This window comes from Scyliorhinus torazame, chromosome 3 (assembly GCF_047496885.1).
Source record: "Scyliorhinus torazame isolate Kashiwa2021f chromosome 3, sScyTor2.1, whole genome shotgun sequence".
NCBI classification, from domain to species: domain Eukaryota; kingdom Metazoa; phylum Chordata; class Chondrichthyes; order Carcharhiniformes; family Scyliorhinidae; genus Scyliorhinus; species Scyliorhinus torazame.
Window position 1 is genome coordinate 159,555,037 of NC_092709.1, and position 19,783 is coordinate 159,574,819.

Sequence of the window (19,783 nt, forward strand, 5' to 3'; positions counted from 1 at the left end):
AGTTATAAGAGCAAATCAGTGTTGCCACTCAAACTTATTTATCATAAGCATTTAGCTATTTGTAAAAATGAAGACGCAAATAAAATAAATATTTAACTTTTTCCACCTGTCGCTATTTTATCACTTGCACATTAAATCCGGCATCTCCTTTCACTCTTTGATTGTATGGTGCTGCATTTGTTGTGGAAAGCCTCTCATCTGATCACCATTGATCAAACAGGCAACATTTTAATTAAGCAACTGTCTTTGTTCCGTTCACTATTCCACATTTATGAATAGCACACATCTTCAATTGGGCAAATTAACTTTCCTCTGCCCCAAATCAAGAAAGGGGTCAGGAATCAGTCAGCTCTATCGCCACCTTACTATCGTCTTCCATTTATTTGCTCACACTGACATCTCAGTTGCCCTTCCCTGTCCACTATCTCCAAATAAAAAGAGAGGGTCAAAGTTTGCAGGGGAGAGAAGGAATTTTAACTTAAAACAAAAGTAGGTGGGCTTGGGGGGGAAATACTCAAGTGGTAAAGGTAAAGGTGATCTGATGAGAGACAATATGGAGAGTGTACCTCAGATTAAAAAAGAAATCCAGGAGGGAGGAAAAGAAATGAAAAGTTTCAAATGTTTTCACTGTAATAAACTAGGCCATGTAAAGTCACAGTGTTGGTGGTTGAAGAAAAGCACTGGGAAGGCTGATGTGGTAAAACAGGATAAGACAGTGGGGTTTGTTAGAGTGGTAAAGGAAAGCCCAAGGTAAGCGAAGGAGGTGCAAACGATTGTACAGCCTGTTCAAGAAGTAATTGTTGAGAAGGTGCCAGATGTCTTTAAAGAATTTACTTGTGTGGGTAAAGTTTACTCATGTGTATCAGGAGGAGCAGGTAAAGAAGTCACAATTTTAAGAGATACAGGGGCTAGTCAATCTTTAATGGTAAGAGATGAGGAATTATGTAGTTTGGGAAGAATGTTGCCAGAAAAGATGGTGATATGTGGAATTCAGGGTGTGAGGAGTAGCCTTCCATTATCTAAGGTAAGGTTGGAAAGTCCAGTGAAGAGTGGTGAAGTGATAGTAGGAGTAATAGATAAACTATCTTGTCCAGGAATACAGTTTATCTTGGGTAATGATATAGCTGGATCGCAAGTGGGAGTGATGCCTACTGTGGTTGATAAGCGTGCAAAATCAGACAACTGAAGTGTTGAAAGACGAATATCCTGGGTTTTTTCCGGATTGTGTAGTAACAAGGTCACAAAGTCGCAGGTTAAGACAAGAGGAGAAATCAAAGAGTGAAGATGAAATTGAAGTGCAATTATCAGAAACGATTTTTGATCAGATGGTTGAAAACAAAGAAGAACAGGTGGAGGATGAGGCGGATATTTTTAGTTCGTGAAAATTGGCGGAGTTACAACAGAAAGATGTCGAAATAAAACGGATATATCAGAAAGCATATACGGAAGAGGAATCTGAGAGTATACCAGAGTGTTATTAGCATAAAAATGATGTCTTGATGAGAAAATGGAGACCTGTACATATGCAGGCGGATGAAAAGTGGGCAGAAGTTCATCAAGTAGTATTGCCGGTAGGGTATAGAAAGGAGGTGTTGCGAGTTTCACATAAGGTACCAGTAGGAGGTCATTTGGGAATAAAAAAAACTCAAGCTAAAATCTAGAAACATTTGTATTGGCCTGGACTACATAAAGATGTAGCTAAATTTTGTCAATCATGCCACACATGTCAAGTGATAGGGAAACCTCAAGCAGTGATAAAACCAACGCCTTAATACCCATTCCAGCATTTGAGGAACCTTTTACAATGGTCCTAATCGATTGTTTAGGACCGCTTCCTAAAACAAAAAGTGGGAATCAATATCTTTTCACTGTAATGGATGTGTCTACTAGGTTTCCAGAGGCCATTCCAGTATGTAATATTACAGCTAAAAGGATTGTGGAGGAGTTACTCAAATTCTTTACTCGATATGGATTACCCACAGAAATTCAATCGGATCAAGGAACAAATTTTACTTCAAAGTTATTCAAAGAAGTTATGGATACCGTAGGAATAAAACAATTTAAATCAACTGCGTACCATCCAGGATCGCAGGGAGCATTAGAAAGGTGGCATCAGACATTAAAAACAATGTTGAGGGCGTATTGTCAAGATTATCCAGAGGATTGGGATAAAGGAATCCCATTCATATTGTTTGCAATTAGGGATGCACCTAATGAGTCTACCAAATTTAGTCCATTTGAACTAATTTTTGGTCATGAGGTAAGAGGACCACTTAAATTGTTGAAGGAAAAATTGGTGAGGGAGAAATCAGAAATTACACTATTGGATTACGTGTCAAATTTTAGGGAACGATTAAATAAAGCAGGTGAATTGTCTAGACAACATTTGAAAGTTGCACAAAATGTGATGAAACGGGTAGCGGACAAGAAATCCAAAGTTCGTAGTTTTGCCAGTGGGGATAAACTTTTAGTGTTGCTACCAGTGGTAGGGGAGCCTTTAAAAGCTAGGTTTTGTGGACCATATCAGATTGAAAGGAAATTAAGTGAGGTGAATTATGTGGTAAAAACCCCAGATAGAGGGAAAACTCACCGAGTGTGTCATGTGAATATGTTTAAAAGGTACTTTGAAAGGGAAGGAGAGAAAAAAGAGGTTTTAATGATTCTAACTCAAAGTGACAAACAAAATCCAGATGACTGTGAATTTGACATACCTCAAATTAAATTGGAAAATGAGGATGTTCTTAAAAATTGGGATGAATTGTTAAGTTACCTTCCAGAGGAAAAACAAACTGACCTGAGAGAGTTATTGATATCACATGGGCAAGTTTGTAGAGATAAATTGGGAAGTACTAAAATGGTTATACATGATGTAGATGTGGGAAATGCTGTTCCTATCAAACAACATCCATATAGACTTAATCCTTTAAAATTGGCACAGGTTAACAGAGAGATTGAGAGTATGCTGAAGAATGGCATAATTGAAGTGGGTTGCAGCCAATGGAGCTCACCCATAGTGATGGTACGTAAACCAGACGGTACGCAATGGTTGTGTGTGGACTACAGAAAGGTGAATGCAGTTACAAGAACGGACTCTTATCCTATTCCATGTTTGAGGGATTGCATTGAGAAAGTGGGACAATCTGCTTTTATTTCCACCTTCCAGACATGGAAAGAACATTTAAAACATCATATGGCGTTCTTCGATCGACTTCAGGTGGCGGGTTTGGTGATGAATTTAGCCGAAGGTGAATTTGGAGAAGCTCGAATCACTTTCCCTGAGGAGTTTCCGATACCCTCAAGATGAAGGGAGGCAATGCGATCTCTTAACATGAATGAATTTGATCGAACCTTTGTGCAAATGTTTTGTGGCGTGATTGTGACTGATGGACTTGCTATAGAAACCTAAAAAATATCCATGGACAGCGGACTTCCAACAGGCATTTGACTGGCTGAAAGCTGTGATCGCCAATGCTCCTGTACTGGAGAATTGCAAGGGACTCTGTGGTCACCGCCCAACTCCTTAATTTGAGCTACAACAAGGAGAAATGCATTTTCCGCACAACCCGACGAGCCATCCTTGGCTATGTCGTGGAAAACGGAATCCTAGGGCCCGACCCCGATCTCCTGCAATTTCCCCTCCCCCGCTGCCCCAAGGCCCTGAAGAGTTGCCTGGGGTTCTTTTCCTAAAATGCTCAGTGGGTCCCCAATTATGCGGACAAGGCACACCCACTTATCAAATCCACCATTTTTCCCCTGACGGCTGAGGCCCGCCTGGCTTTCTTTCTTTTTCTTTTTTTATCTAGAGGGGATGGCAGGGAAGGTAGTGCAATGTTCCTCCTGCAGAATGTTTGAGGTGAGGGTGTCAGTGTCCCTGCTGATTTCATCGGTGGGAAGTGCACCCATCTCCAGCTCCTCAGAAACCGCGTTAGGGAACTGGAGCTGGAGCTGAATGAACTTCAGATCATTCGGGAGGCAGGGGTGGTCATAGATAGAAGCTTCAGGGAAGTAGTTACTCCGAAGAGTAAAAATAGATGGGTGACGGTGAGAGGGGCTGGGAGGAAGCAGTCTGTGCAGGGATCCCCTGCGGTCGTTCCCCTTAGTGACAAGTATACCGCTTTGGATACTGTTGGGGGGGGGTGGGGTGGGGGGACTTACCAGGGGTAAGCCATGGGGTACAGGTCTCTGGCACAAAGTCTGTCCCTGTTGCTCAGAAGGGAAGGGGGGAGAGGAGTAGAGCATTAGTCATTGGAGACTCCATAGTTAGGGGGATAGATAGGAGATTCTGTGGGAATGAGAGAGACTCGCGGTTGGTGTGTTGCCTCCCAGGTGCCAGGGCGCGTGATGTCTCGGATCATGTTTTCGGGATCCTTAAGGGGGAAGGGGAGCAGTCCCAAGTCGTGGTCCACATCGGTACCAACGACATAGGTAGGAAAAGGGATAGGGATGTAAGGCAGGAATTCAGGGAGCTAGGGTGGAAACTTAGATATAGGACAAACAGAGTTATTATCTCTGGGTTGTTACCCGTGCCACATGATAGCGAGATGAGGAATAGGGAGAGAGAGGAGTTGAACACGTGGCTACTGGGGTGGTGCAGGAGGGAGGGTTTCAGATTTCTGGATAATCGGGGCTCATTCTGGGGTCGGTGGGACCTCTATAAACGGGATGGTCTACACCTGGAGCAGAGGGGTACCAATATCCTGGGGGGGAAATTTGCTAATGCTCTTCGGGAGAGTTTAAACTAGTTCAGCAGGGGCTTGGGAACCTGAATTGTAGTTCCAGTATACAGGAGATTGAGAGTAGTGAGGTCATGAGTAAGATTTCAAAGTTGCAGGAGTGTACCGGCAGGCAGGAAGGTGGTTTAAAGTGGTATTCTTCAATGCCAGGAGCATCCGGAATAAGATGGGTGAATTTGCGGCATGGGTTGGTACCTGGGACTTCGATGTTGTGGCCATTTCAGAGACATGGATAGAGCAGGGACAGGAATGGTTGTTGCAGGTGCCGGGGTTTAGATATTTCAGTAAGCTCAGGGAAGGTGGTAAAAGAGGGGGAGGGGTGGCATTGTTAGTCAAGGACAGTATTACGGTGGCAGAAAGGACGTTTGATGAGGACCCGTCTCCTGAGGTAGTATGGGCTGAGGTTAGAAACAGGAAAGGAGAGGTCACCCTGTTAGGGGTTTTCTATAGGCCTCCGAAAAGTTCCAGAGATGTAGAGGAAAGGATTGCAAAGATGATTTTGGATAGGAACGAAAGCAACAGGGTAGGTGTTATGGGGGACTTTAACTTTCCAAATATTGACTGGAAACGCTATAGTTCGAGTACTTTAGATGGGTCCGTTTTTGTCCAATGTGTGCAGGAGGGTTTTCTGACACAGTATGTAGATAGGCCAACGAGAGGCGAGGCCATATTGGATTTTGACCTGGGTAATGAACCAGGACAGGTGTTAGATTTGGAGGTAGGTGAGCACTTTGGTGATAGTGACCACAATTCGATTACGTTTACTTTAGTGATGGAAAGGGATAGGTATATACCGCAGGGCAAGAGTTATATCTGGGGGAAAGGCAATTATGATGCGATGAGGCAAGACTTAGGATGCATCGGATGGGTAGGAAAACTGCAGGGGATGGGCACAATGGAAATGTGGAGCTTGTTCAAGGAACAGCTACTGCGTGCCCTTGATAAGTATGTACCTGTCAGGCAGGGAGGAAGTGGTTGAGCAAAGGAACCATGGTTTACTAAAGCAGTCGAAACACTTGTCAAGAGGAAGAAGGAGGCTTTTGTAAATATGAGACATGAAGGCTCAGTTACGACACTCGAGAGTTACAAGTTAGCTAGGAAGGACCTAAAGAGAGAGCTAAGAAGAGCCATGAGGGGACATGAGAAGTCTTTGGCAGGTAGGATCAAGGATAACCCTAAAGCTTTCTATAGATATGTCAGGAATAAACGAATGACTAGGGTAAGAGTAGGGCCAGTCAAGGACAGTAGTGGGAAGTTGTGCTTGGAGTCCGAGGAGATAGGAGAGGTGCTAAATGAATATTTTTCATCAGTATTCACACAGGAAAAAGACAATGTTGTCAAGGAGAATACTGAGATTCTGGCTACTAGACTAGAAGGGCTTGAGGTTCATAAGGAGGAGGTGTTAGCAATTCTGGAAAGTGTGAAAATAGATAAGTCCCCTGGGCCGGATGGGATTTATCCTAGGATTCTCTGGGAAGCTAGGGAGGAGATTGCTGAACCTTTGGCTTTGATCTTTAAGTCATCTTTGTCTACAGGAATAGTGCCAGAAGACTGGAGGATAGCAAATGTTGTCCCCTTGTTCAAGAAGGGGAGTAGAGACAACCCCGGTAACTATAGACCAGTGAGCCTTACTTCTGGTGTCGGCAAAATCTTGGAAAGGTTTATAAGAGATAGGATGTATAATCATCTGGAAAGGAATAATTTGATTAGAGATAGTCAACACGGTTTTGTGAAGGGTAGGTCGTGCCTCACAAACCTTATTGAGTTCTTTGAAAAGGTGACCAAACAGGTGGATGAGGGTAAAGCAGTTGATGTGGTGTATATGGATTTCAGTAAAGCGTTTGATAAGGTTCCCCACGGTAGGCTACTACAGAAAATACGGCGGCAGCACGGTAGCATAGTGGTTAGCACTGTGGCGTCACAGCGCCAGGGTCCCAGGTTCAATTCCCAGCTTGGGTCACTGTCTGTGCGGAATCTGCACGTTCTCCCCGTGTCTGCGTGGGTTTCCTCCGGGTGCTCCGGTTTCCTCCCACAGTCCAAAGACGTGCAGGTTAGGTGGATTGGCCATGCTAAAATTGCCCTTAGTGTTCAAAAAGGTGAAGAGGGATTATTGGGTTAGGGGGATAGGGTGGAAGTGAGGGTTTAAGTGGGTCGGTGCAGACTCGTTGGGCCGAATGGCCTCCTTCTGCACTGTATGTTCTATGTTCATGGGATTCAGGGTGATTTAGCAGTTTGGATCAGAAATTGGCTAGCTGGAAGAAGACAAAGGGTGGTGGTTGATGGGAAATGTTCAGATTGGAGTCCAGTTACTAGTGGTGCACCACAAGGATCTGTTTTGGGGCCACTGCTGTTTGTCATTTTTATAAATGACCTGCAGGAGGGCGTAGAAGGATGGGTGAGTATATTTGCAGATGACACGAAAGTCGGTGGAGTTGTGGACAGTGCGGACGGATGTTACAAGGTACAGAGGGACATAGATAAGCTGCAGCACTGGGCTGAGAGGTGGCAAATGGAGTTTAATGCAGAAAAGTGTGAGGTGATTCATTTTGAAAGGAATAACAGGAAGACAGAGTACCGGGCTAATGGTAAGATTGTTGGCAGTGTGGATGAGCAAAGAGATCTTGGTGTCCATGTACATAGATCCCTGAACGTTGCCACCCAGGTTGAGAGTGTTGTTAAGAAGGCGTACGGTGTGTTAGCTTTTATTGGTAGAGGGATTGAGTTTCGGAGCCATGAGGTCATGTTGCAGCTGTACAAAACTCTGGTGCGGCCGCATTTGGAGTATTGCGTACAATTCTGGTCGCTGCATTATAGGAATTATAATTATCGTTAGAGAGAAGAAGGTTAAGAGGTGACTTAATTGAGGCATACAAGATGATCAGAGGATTGGATAGGGTGGACAGTGAGAGCCTTCTTCTTCGGATGGTGATGTCCAGCATGAGGGGACATAGCTTTAAGTTGAGGGGAGATAGATATAAGACAGATGTCGGAGGTAGGTTCTGTGGTGATGTGCATCACTGTAAATACATGTAAGCTAGACAGACACTAGAGGGAGCACCAGAAACATCACACACACACACTCAATGAATAGATAAGTTAGATAGGAGGCGACCAATGGACATTCATGATACACAAGGAGGTGACACGACCACAGGGGGGCATTACACCAACCAATTATAAAGGACACCACACATATGATCAGCCTTTTGGCCAGTGGAAACAGTCAGTGAGGAGAGGAACAGGGTTGATTCATTATCACACCCACCACGTGGAAGACAGCAGCTGGTTAGTCAGTTTAGGTGGCTACAATAGGATTAGCAGTAGTGTCGAACTCAAGTTATAAAAGTGTACATAGTCTAAATAAATGAGTTGAAGTTATTTACACGTCTCGACCTTCCTTGACAAATGCAACACAAGGAAGCCGCTTATGTTACAAAGGAAACATAACTAAACAGGTTCTTTACTCAGAGAGTAGTAAGGGCGTGGAATGCCCTGCCTGCAACAGTAGTGGACTTGCCAACACTAAGGGCATTCAAATGGTCATTGGATAGACATATGGACGATAAGGGAATAGTGTAGATGGGCTTTAGAGTGGTTTCCCAGGTCGGTGCAACATCGAGGGCCGAAGGGCCTGTACTGCGCTGTAATGTTCTATGTTCTATGGCCTTTGACCGCATCAAGTCAGACATTGCCAAGGCCACGATGCACGCTGTGGACGAGTCCATTACGTTCCAGGTGGAGAGCGATGCGTCGGACTTTGCCCAGGCCGCTACCCTCAACCAGGCAAGAAGGCCCGTGGCTTTCTTTTCCAGTACCCTCCGTGCCTCCGGGTTTCGACACTCCTCTGTTGAGAAGGAAGCTCAAGCCATTGTGGAAGCTGTGCGACATTGGAGACATTACCTGGCCGGCAGGCGATTCACTCTCCTCACTGACCAATGGTCGGTTGCCTTCATATTCAATAACACACAGCGGGGCAAGATCAAGAACGACAAGATCTTGAGTTGGAGGATCGAACTCTCCACCTATAACTACGATATCTTGTATCATCCTGGGAAGGCCAATGAGCCCCCATGTGCCCTGTCCCGCGGTACATGCGCCAGCGCGCAAGAAGACCGACTTCGGGCCATCCACAATTACCTCAGTCATCCGGGGGTCACACGGCTTCTCCATTTCATCAAGGCCCGCAACCTGCCCTACTCCCCCGAGGAGGTAAGGACCATGACCAGGGACTGCCAAGTCTGCACAGAGTGCAAGCCGCACTTCTATCGGCCAGACAAGGCTCACCTGGTGAAGGCCTCCTGCCCCTTTGAACGCCTCAGCGTCGATTTCAAAGGGCCCCTCCCCTGCACTGACCGTAATGTGTACTTCTTCAACATCGTTGACAAGTACTCCCATTTTCCCATTGCCGTCCCATGTCCCGACATGACCTCGGTCACTGTCATCAAACTGACTACACAGCATCTTCACCTTGTTTGGTTTCCCCACCTACATCCACAGTGATAGGGGCTCCTCTTTTATGAGTGATGAGCTGAGTCAGTTCCTGCTTAGTAAGGGCATCGCCTCAAGCAGGACGACCAGCTACAACCCCCGGGGAAACGGGCAGGTGGAGAGGGAGAATGCGACGGTCTGGAAGGCCGTCCTTCTTGGCCTACGGTCTTGAAGTCTCGCAGTCCCCCGCTGGCTTGAGGTCCTTCCCGATGCGCTCCACTCCATCCGGTCGCTTCTCTGCACCGCCATTAACGAGACCCCTCACGAACGTTTGTTTGTCTTCCCCAGGAAGTCCATCTCCGGGGTCTTGCTTCCGTCATGGCTGACAACAGCAGGGCCTGTCCTCCTCAGGAAGCATGTGAGGAGCCATAAGTCTGACCCCCTGGTCGAGAGGGTTCAGCTTCTCCATGCAAACGGCCCGCAACTCCTGCTTCCAATATGAGGCCCTGCACTTCCGGCCGCGGGTCCGCGCAGGCGCGCGGCGGCTGTTTTCACGCCGGTTCCTGCGCAACATGGCGGAGCCACACAGCGGGCCAGCGTGGAAGAAGATAGCCCCCCCCCCCACCCCGGGATCGCACCGCACGCCGATCGGTAGCTCCTGATCGCAGGCCTGTCCGTCGTGGACGCCCCCCACCCCTCCCACCAGGATGGCCAGCGAACTGTGAGTCCGAGCTCCAGCCGGGTGGAACCAGGTTGGAACCACGCCGGCGGAACTCGGCGGGTCGATCGCGGAGAATTGCCGCAGGGGCCTCTTTCAACGGCCCCCGACCGGCGGCGCATCGTCCACACATGCGCGGTTGGCACCGATTCTCCGGTCTGCGGCGAATCACGTCCCAGCGTCGTGGGTCTCAGACCCCATACTCCGCCCCGCGCCGATCGCGATTACGGCGCAGAGGCTCGGAGAATTCCAGCCAAGAGCACTTTGAAGTCCTAGAAAGAAATAAGGATGTTTTCTCTGAAATGCCCGGAAGCATTCACCTCACCCCCCACAACACTGTAACCCCTCCAGGGAAATGGGGAATATCAAGTCTAATCGGGAACCAGAAGCATAATGTACTGACACAAAGTATGAGCCATGTAAAAAATGTTACGTTCAGGAGTGATTTAATAATTCGGGGCGGGATTCTCTCAGCCCACACCGGGTCGGTGAATTGCCGGGCCAGGCATGATTCGCGCGACACTGCCCCGATGCCGGTCCGCCAATTCTCCAATGACCGGACAGTCGCCGTCGCGCGACGCCGGTCGGGGGCCGCTCTACGTGCCCCCCCACCCCCCGGCGATTCTACGCCCGAGGTGGACAGGGTGGCCGCCCAAAATAGCCCGAGTCCTGCCGGCGTTGTTCACATCTGGTGTTACCCGGCGGCACCTCGGCATCCATCCTGACTGGGGCGGCCAAGGGGGAGGGGGGTGCGACCCCGGTGGGGGCCTCCACCGTGGCCTGGCCCGCGATCGGGGCCTACCGATCGGTGGGCCGGCCTCTCGGGCTGGGGGCCTCTTTTGTTCCGCGCCGGCCCCTGTAGCCCTACACCATGTTGCATCGGGGCTGGCGCGGAGAAGAACGCTACCGCGCATGCGCAGACCCGCGGCGTCCATTTGTCACCGGTATCGGCAGCTGGAGTGGCGTGGGTCGCTCCAGTGCCGTGCTGGCCTCCTGGAGGGCAGAGGATCGCTACACATAGCGGTCCGGGGATGCCGTTGTTAAACTTTCCAGTTTTTACAACGGCGTCAACACTTTGCCTTCAGATGGGAGAATCCCGCCCCCTATAGTTCCTGGTCTAACTCTATAGTGCTCCTTCCAAAAACAGGTGGAATCATCCGATTTTGCACTGGTTTCAGAAAGTTAAATGATATCTCACTGCTTGATGCATACCCCATGCCCCGAATTGATGAACTAATTGAGAGGTTAGGAATAACACACATCATTAGCACCCTCGACTGAACGCTAGGTTCCTGGAAAATTCTCTAACAAATGTCATGGAAGAGAAGACTGCTTTTGCCACTCCTGATGGGTTGTATCAGTATATCTTTGGTTTGCATGGAGCCCCAGCAACGTTGCAATGCCTGAAGGACCGCATGCTTTGGTCCCACCAGGAGTGTGGGCAGCATGGTAGCACGGTGGTCAACACTGTTGCTTCACAGCGCCAAGGACCCGGGTTCGTTTCCCGGCTTGGGTCACTGCCTGTGTGGAGTCTGCACTTTCTCCCTGTGTCTGAGTGGGTTTCCTCCGGGTCCTCCGGTTTTCTCCCACAAGTCCCGAAAGACCCACCAGGTACTCAGGCACATACTCGTGCGACTCAGCCAATATTATCTATCTCATATGCTGCAGGAAAGGAGATCCCAAGGCGTGGTACATCGGCGAGACCATGCAGACGCTGTGACAACGGATGAACAGGCATCACATGACAATCGGCAGGCAAGAATGTTCCTTTCCAGTCGGGAAACACTTCAGTAGTCAAGGGCATTCAGGCTCTGATCTTCGGGCAAGCGCTCGCCGAGGCAGCCTTCAGGACGTGCAAAAACGCAGAATGGCCGAGCAGAAACCGACAGCCAAGATCCGCACATATGAGTACAGCCTCAACCGGGACCTTGGATTCATATCGCATTACATTCACCCCCCACCATCTGGCCTGGGCTTGTGAAAGTCTACCAACTGTTCTGGCTTGAAACCATTCACACCTCTTTAACCTGTGATTATCCCTCCCTTCAGTCGCACCGTCTGGACCTGTAAAGACTTAATTACCTGCAAAGACTCACATTCAAAGTATCATCTTGCATCATTAACTTTGTCTATATATGTGGTTGTTTAACCCACCTCTTCATTCACCTGAGGAAGGAGTTGTGCTCCGAAAGCTAGCGATTCGAAACAAGCCTGTTGAATGTTAACCTGGTGTTGTATGACTTCTTACTGTGCCCACCCCAGTCCAATGCCGGCATCGCCACATTAAAGCAAAATACAGGTTAGGTTAGCACTGCTGCCTCACAGAGTCAGAGATCTGGGTTCAATTCTGACCTTGGGTGACTGTGGAATTTGCACATTCTCCTCGTGTCTGTGTGGGTTCCCTCCGGTTCTCCGGTTTCCTCCTACGATCCAAAGATGTGCAAGTGAGGTGGATTGGCCGTGCTAAATTGCTGCTTATGTCTAATCAGTTAGGTGGTATTACAGGGATGGGGTGGGGCATGAGCATAGGTGGAGTGCGCTTTTAGAGGGTTGGTGCAGGCTCGATGGGACAAATAGCCTCCTTCTGCACTGTAGAAATTCTATGATTCTATGATTTATGAGACTCACAGGTCTCAGAAGCTGAGAATCAGACCCTAGTAGAACCTTAACTTTCCAAACACTGACTAAGAGACTCTCTTTCTGGTACGATTTAATTGTACCAGCTATCTGGTTAAATATATAAGGACGATAATGAATGTAAAGATAGCGCTCAACAAAGAGATGGATTTTTTGGTTTTGTTTTATTTCCTTATTGTTTTGAAGTACCTTGCCTATTTGAAACAGACTTTGCAACAATAAACATGCAGTCATTGTGCTGGTTACCTGAATTTTTGTGTTGAAATGTGCTTAAACTCCCTGCCTACAAGTACCCAGCACAACTGGTTAACAACCTCCTTACCTTGCAGGTCAGCTGGTAGTTTGGGAGAGAGAGAGAGCCGGGACTTTGGAAACAGCGCGGGAGATTGAAAAAGCGCGGGAGCTGCGAGGCAGAGGGGACAGTTTAAAAGGTTGTGGCGTGGGTGAGGTAAGTACTGCTTAACAACTTCCTTACCTTGCAGGTCAGCTGGTAGTTTCGGGAGATCAGTTTCGGGAGCAGGCCTATTGGCTGACTGTAAATCAGGAAAGATACAAAGGGTGTGGCTGAAGTGCCTATAGAAACAGAGTGCTGGAGGCAAACAGAGTGTATCTGAGTTTGGGTAAGGCTGAGTTCGGGTAAGAGGTGAGTGAGGGCTGTGTTTTTTTGGAGTTTGGTGTTTGGGGTTGAGTTTCCAAAAAAAAAAAAATCCAATTAGTTAAGTAAATTAATTAACTAGTTAAGGGAATTTGGTGCTCATCTTAAGGAGGTGCAGAGAAGCAGACCTGTGAGGGAGTCTCGGGAGCAATTCCATCACAGCCAGCAGGTAAGTGATTGGCTTGTGACTGGTAAGTGATTTCTCTCTCTTTGACTTTCTCTTAGCTATGTAGTGTAGTTCAAATTTAACTTCAGGTTTAAGTCATGGCAGGAGAGCTCAGACCCGTGTCATGCTCCTCTTGTGAGATGTGGCAAGTCAGGGACCCTTCTGGTGTCCCTGACTCCTTCATCTGCAAGAAGTGTGTCCAACTGCAGCTCCTGTTAGACCGCTTGACGGCTCTGGAGCTGCGGATGGACTCACTTTGGAGCATCTGCGATGCTGAGGAAGTTGTGGATAGCACATTCAGTGAGTTGGTCACACCGCAGATTAAAATTACTGAGGCAGATAGGGAATGGGTGACCAACAGACAGAAGAAGAGTAGGAAGGCAGTGCAGGGATCCCCTGCGGTCATCTCCCTCCAAAACAGATTTACCGTTTTGAAAACTGTTGGGGGAGATGGCTCACCAGGGGAAGGTGGCAGCAGCCAGGTTCATGGCATCGTGGCTGGCTCTGCTGCACAGAAGGGCGGGAAAAAGAGTGGCAGAGCTATAGTGATAGGGGATTCAATTGTAAGGGGAATAGACAGGCGTTTCTGCGGACGCAAACGAGAATCCAGGTTGGTATGTTGCCTCCCTGGTGCAAGGGTCAAGGATGTCTCGGAGCGGCTGCAGGGCATTCTGGAGGGGGAGGGTGAACAGCCAGCTGTCGTGGTGCATATAGGCACCAACGATATAGGTAAAAAACGGGATGAGGTCCTACAAGCTGAATTTAGGGAGTTAGGAGTTAAACTAAAAAGTAGGACCTCAAAGGTAGTAATCTCAGGATTGCTACCAGTGCCACGTGATAGTCAGAGTAGGAATGACAGGATAGCTAGGATGAATACGTGGCTTGAGAGATGGTGCAAGAGGGAGGGTTTCAAATTCCTGGGACATTGGGACCGGTTCTGGGGGAGGTGGGACCTGTACAAATCGGACGGTCTGCATCTGGGTGGGACCGGAACCAATGTTCTCGGGGGTGTGTTTGCTAGTGCAGTTGGGGAGGGTTTAAACTAATGTGGCAGGGGGATGGGAACCGATGTAGGAAGTCAGTGGGGACAGAAACAAAAGGCAGGAAGGGAGAGTGTGTAAAGCATGACCAGGGAAAGCAGGGCAGAGAGCAAGGAAAGTCTACATTAAACTGCATTTATTTCAATGCAAGGGGCCTGACGGGCAAAGCGGATGAACTCAGGGCATGGACGGGCACATGGGACTGGGATATTGTAGCTATGACTGAAACATGGCTAAGGGAGGGGCAGGACTGGCAGCTCAATGTTCCGGGGTACAGATGCTATAGAAAGGATAGAACAGGAGGTAAGAGAGGAGGGGGAGTGGCGTTTTTGATTAGGGAGAACATCACGGCAGTACTTAGAGGGGATATATCCGAGGGTTCGCCCACTGAGTCTATATGGGTGGAACTGAAAAATAAGAAGGGAGAGATCACCTTGGTAGGACTTTACTACAGGCCCCCAAATAGTCAGCGGGAAATTGAGGAGCAAATATGTAAAGAGATTACAGATAGCTGCAAGAATAATAGGGTGGTAGTAGTAGGGGACTTTAACTTTCCCAACATTGACTGGGACAGCCATAGCATTAGGGGCTTGGATGGAGGGAAATTTGTTGAGTGTATTCAGGAGGAATTTCTCATTCAGTATGTGGATGGACCGACTAGAGAGGGGGCAAAACTTGACCTCGTCTTGGGAAATAAGGAAGGGCAAGTGACAGAAGTGCTAGTGAGGGATCACTTTGGGACAAGTGACCATAACTTCATTAGTTTTAAGATAGCTATGGAGAATGATAGGTCTGGCCCAAGAGTTAAAATTCTTAATTGGGGCAAGGCCAATTTTGATGGTATCAGACAGGAACTTGCAGAGGTAAATTGGGGGAGACTGTTGGCAGGCAAAGGGACGGCTGGTAAATGGGAGGCTTTTAAAAATGTGTTAACCAGGGTGCAGGGTAAGCACATTCCCTTTAGAGTGAAGGGCAAGGCTGGTAGAAGTAGGGAATCCTGGATGACTCGAGATATTGAGACTCTGGTCAAAAAGAAGAAGGAGGCATATGACGTACATAAGCAACTGGGATCAAGTGGATCCCTTGAAGAGTATAGAGATTGTCGAAATAGAGTTAAGTGGGAAATCAGGAGGGCAAAAAGGGGACATGAAATTGCTTTGGCAAATAATGCAAGGGACAATCCAAAGAGATTCTACAGATACATAAAGGGGAAAAGAGTAACTAGGGACAGAGTAGGGCCTCTTAAGGATCAACAAGGACATCTATGTGCAGAGCCACAAGAGTTGGGTGCGATCCTGAATGAATATTTCTCATCGGTATTCACGGTGGAGAAAGGCATGGATGTTAGGAAACTAAGGGAAATAAATAGTGATGTCTTGAGAACTGTGCATATTACAGAGGAGGAGGTGCTGGAAGTCTTAAAGCGCATCAAGGTAGATAAATCCCCGGGACCTGATGAAATGTATCCCAGGATGTTGTGGGAGGCTAGGGAGGAAATTGCGGGTCCCCTAACAGAGATATTTGAATCATCGGCAGCCACAGGTGAGGTGCCTGAAGATCGGAGAGTGGCGAATGTTGTGCCCTTGTTTAAGAAGGGCAGCAGGGAAAAGCATGGGAACTACAGACCGGTGAGCCTAACGTCTGTAGTAGGTAAGTTGCTAGAAGGTATTCTGAGAGACAGGATCTACAAGCATTTAGAGAGGCAAGGACTGATTCGGGGCAGTCAGCATGGCTTTGTGCGTGGAAAATCATGTCTCACAAATTTGATTGAGTTTTTTGAGGGGTGACCAAGAAGGTAGATGAGAGCAGTGCAGTAGACGTTGTCTACATGGACTTTAGCAAAGCCTTTGACAAGGTACCGCATGGTAGGTTGTTGCAGAAGGTTAAAGCTCACGGGATCCAGGGTGAGGTTGCCAATTGGATTCAAAATTGGCTGGACGACAGAAGGCAGAGGGTGGTTGTAGAGGGTTGTTTTTCAAACTGGAGGCCTGTGACCAGTGGTGTGCCTCAGGGATCGGTGCTGGGTCCACTGTTATTTGTGATTTATATTAATGATTTGGATGAGAATTTAGGAGGCATGGTTAGTAAGTTTGCAGATGACAGCAAGATTGGTGGCACAGTGGATAGTGAAGAAGGTTATCTAGGATTGCAACGGGATCTTGATCAATTCGGCCAGTGGGCCGACGAATGGCCGATGGAGTTTAATTTAGATAAATGTGAGGTGATGCATTTTGGCAGATCGAATCAGGCCAGGACCTACTCAGTTAATGGTATGGCGTTGGGGAGAGTTATAGAACAAAGAGATCTAGGAGTACAGCTTCATAGCTCCTTGAAGGTGGAGTCGCAGGTGGACAGGGTGGTGAAGAAGGCATTCGGCATGCTTGGTTTCATTGGTCAGAACATTGAATACAGGAGTTGGGACGTCTTGTTGAAGTTGTACAAGACATTGGTACGGCCACACTTGGAATACTGTGTGCAGTTCTGGTCACCCTATTATAGAAAGGATATTATTAAACTAGAAAGAGTGCAGAAAAGATTTACCAGGATGTTGCCGGGACTTGATGGTTTGAGTTATAAGGAGAGTCTGGATAGACTGGGACTTTTTTCCTTGAAGCGTAGGAGGCTTAGGGGTGATCTTATAGAGGTCTATAAAATAATGAGGGGCATAGATAAGGTGGATAGTCAACATCGTTTCCCAAAGGTAGGGGAGTCTAAAACTAGAGGTCATAGGTTTAAGGTGAGAGGGGAGAGATTCAGAAGGGCCCAGAGGGGCAATTTCTTCACTCAGAGGGTAGTGAGTGTCTGGAATGGGCTGCCAGAGGTAGTAGTAGAGGCAGGTACAATTGTGTCTTTTAAAAAGCATTTAGATAGTTACATGGGTAAGATGGGTATAGAGGGTTATGGGCCAAGTGCAGGCAACTGGGACTAGCTTAATGGTAAAAACTGGGCGGCATGGACTGGTTGGGCCGAAGGGCCTGTTTCCATGCTGTAAACTTCTATGATTCTATGATTCTAACACAACTTTCCTTGGCGGTGTTACAATGCTATACAACCTCAACAGAGAGAAAAATAATTCTTACAATTACAACTATCCTGGACAGCTTCTAAATGGCTTCAATTAGCTGGAGCAACAGAACTCCTGAGGTTTAATTATCTCTGACCAGAAGCAGGCCAGTTTACCAATTCTCATCACATTTATACTGAGACTAATCATGAAATGTAAAATGAAATGAAAATCGCTTATTGTCCCAAGTAGGCTTCAAATGAAGTTACTGTGAAAAGCCCCTAGTCGCCACATTCCGGCGCCTGTTCGGGGAGGCTCGTACGGGAATTCAACCGTGCTGCTGGCCTGCATTGGTCTGCTTTCAAAGCCAACGATTTAGCCCTGTGCTAAACCAACCCCTGAGCCACGCCATGGGAGAGTGCTACATTTTTAAAAGAGGGGCTTAAATTTTATTGTCACTAAAAAAATTCTTCAGAAGCTTTATTACTAAAATTATCCAAAATATTATTTTATACAGCTGTGCAAAATTGATTTTATTGGTGCTGGAGGACTATTGAAATTTGTACTTGAATGTTCTTTTAATGTAATTTTATTCTCACACCTCCATCATAAGAACATATTGGAAGAAATGACCATGGCTGGAAAACAAAGCCACCACCGCACCCCCCCCCACCTATCTGCACCCCTCCCCGTCTCCCTGCGCCTCCCCCCCCCCCCCCCCCCCCTACCACCACCACCACCCTTCCCCTAAACTACACATATCAGGAATTTATGAAAATGGTTGAATCACTCAAGAATTCTTCCCTCGTACCTTGGATTGGATTGTTTATTGTCATGTGCACCGAGGTACAGTGAAAAGTATTGTTCTGCGTGCAGCTCCAACAGATCATTTAGGACATGAAAATAAAATAAAATACATAATAGGGTAACAGTGCCTGTTATGATCTTAGTAGAGACTGGCAACATTTTAAAATATTTTTGAATTCCAAGCTATTCACTGAAAAGACCACAAAACAAGATTTAACATTTTAAACGCAAATACGTTTATTGACAGAAGAGAAGGAACAAGTACTATCATCATAATGCTATGTCCCCTAAGTAGGTCAGCACAGTAGCACAATGGTTAGCACTGTTGTTTCACAGCACCAGGGTCCCAGGTTGGATTGCTGGCTTGGGTCATTGTCCGTGCAGAGTCTGCACGTTTTCCCGTGGTCTGCGTGAATTTCCTCCGGGTGCTCCGGTTTCCTCCCACACGTCCCGAAAGACATGCTGTTCAGTGAATTGGATATTCTGAATTCTCCCTCTGTGTACCCGAACAGGTGCCGGAATGTGGCGACTAGGGGCTTTTCACAGTAACTTCATTGCAGTGTTAATGTAAGCCTCCTACTGACAATAAAGATTGTTATTATTATTACTTATACGAATCACAATTACGAGCTGAACTCTCCCCGTTCTACTTACAATTTCAACTTAGAATCCTTTTTGCATTAGTTTCACGAGTGATCACTTAATTCTCCTGGAAACAAACTGTGGTGTGTTATAGCTCACAGAAATTCATTCCGATTCCCCTTAGTTTCAGTACAATCTTCTGAGGTAAGGGGTTTCCTGGGGATTTTCCATTTTAATCAAGCTAGGCGAAACCTCCAGTCTACTTCAACACCTCACGAATTTGGATTTCCCGAGCCTGAGCACAGCCCTCACCTGCAACCTCGCGCAGTCACTCCAAGCCAAAAACTCCCCTGCTTCTTGGGGGACTCTGTGCCCCTTATCCTGGTTGCTGGCAGATTCACTCTTTTGGAGAAAGACTGCCTCCCAGATTGTTAAATGCAACAGAGATATATCAAATTAAAGAATCTTCCCAAATCCACAACCCACCTTCATGGCACTGTGACACACATGGCCTGTTTCCAGATAGAAATGCAAATTAATTATCTTGAACCTCAAACCTTCCCTTGTTTCAAGTCTTCGCCAATCTGGGGGAATTACATGAATAATTTAAACCCTGGCCTGATCACTCAAAGACAGACCATCTCCTCAAGAGATAGCTAAGCATTTTGCACCTCACATCATGGCTTCAATAAAATAACATCGGCTTCCCTTTGATTGGTAATTACACCAGGGCTGTCTGCCAGCCCCTCAGACCAGACATTCTTTCATTTAAAAATTCCAATCTCCAAACTAAAAATAATCTTATAACATATGCATTTGTAGCAGCAATGCACAAAGGTCAGACATGTATGTATTATTTTGAGCCTACAATTGTAGTGATATTCAGATATCAATACACATGAACAATGTATGCAACTGTGGTACAGTCATTTCAACACTAGATGTCTCACAGCCAGATACTATAAGAACTGGATTCCCGCCTTTTCTAAGTCAGATGATGATGCAGATGATGA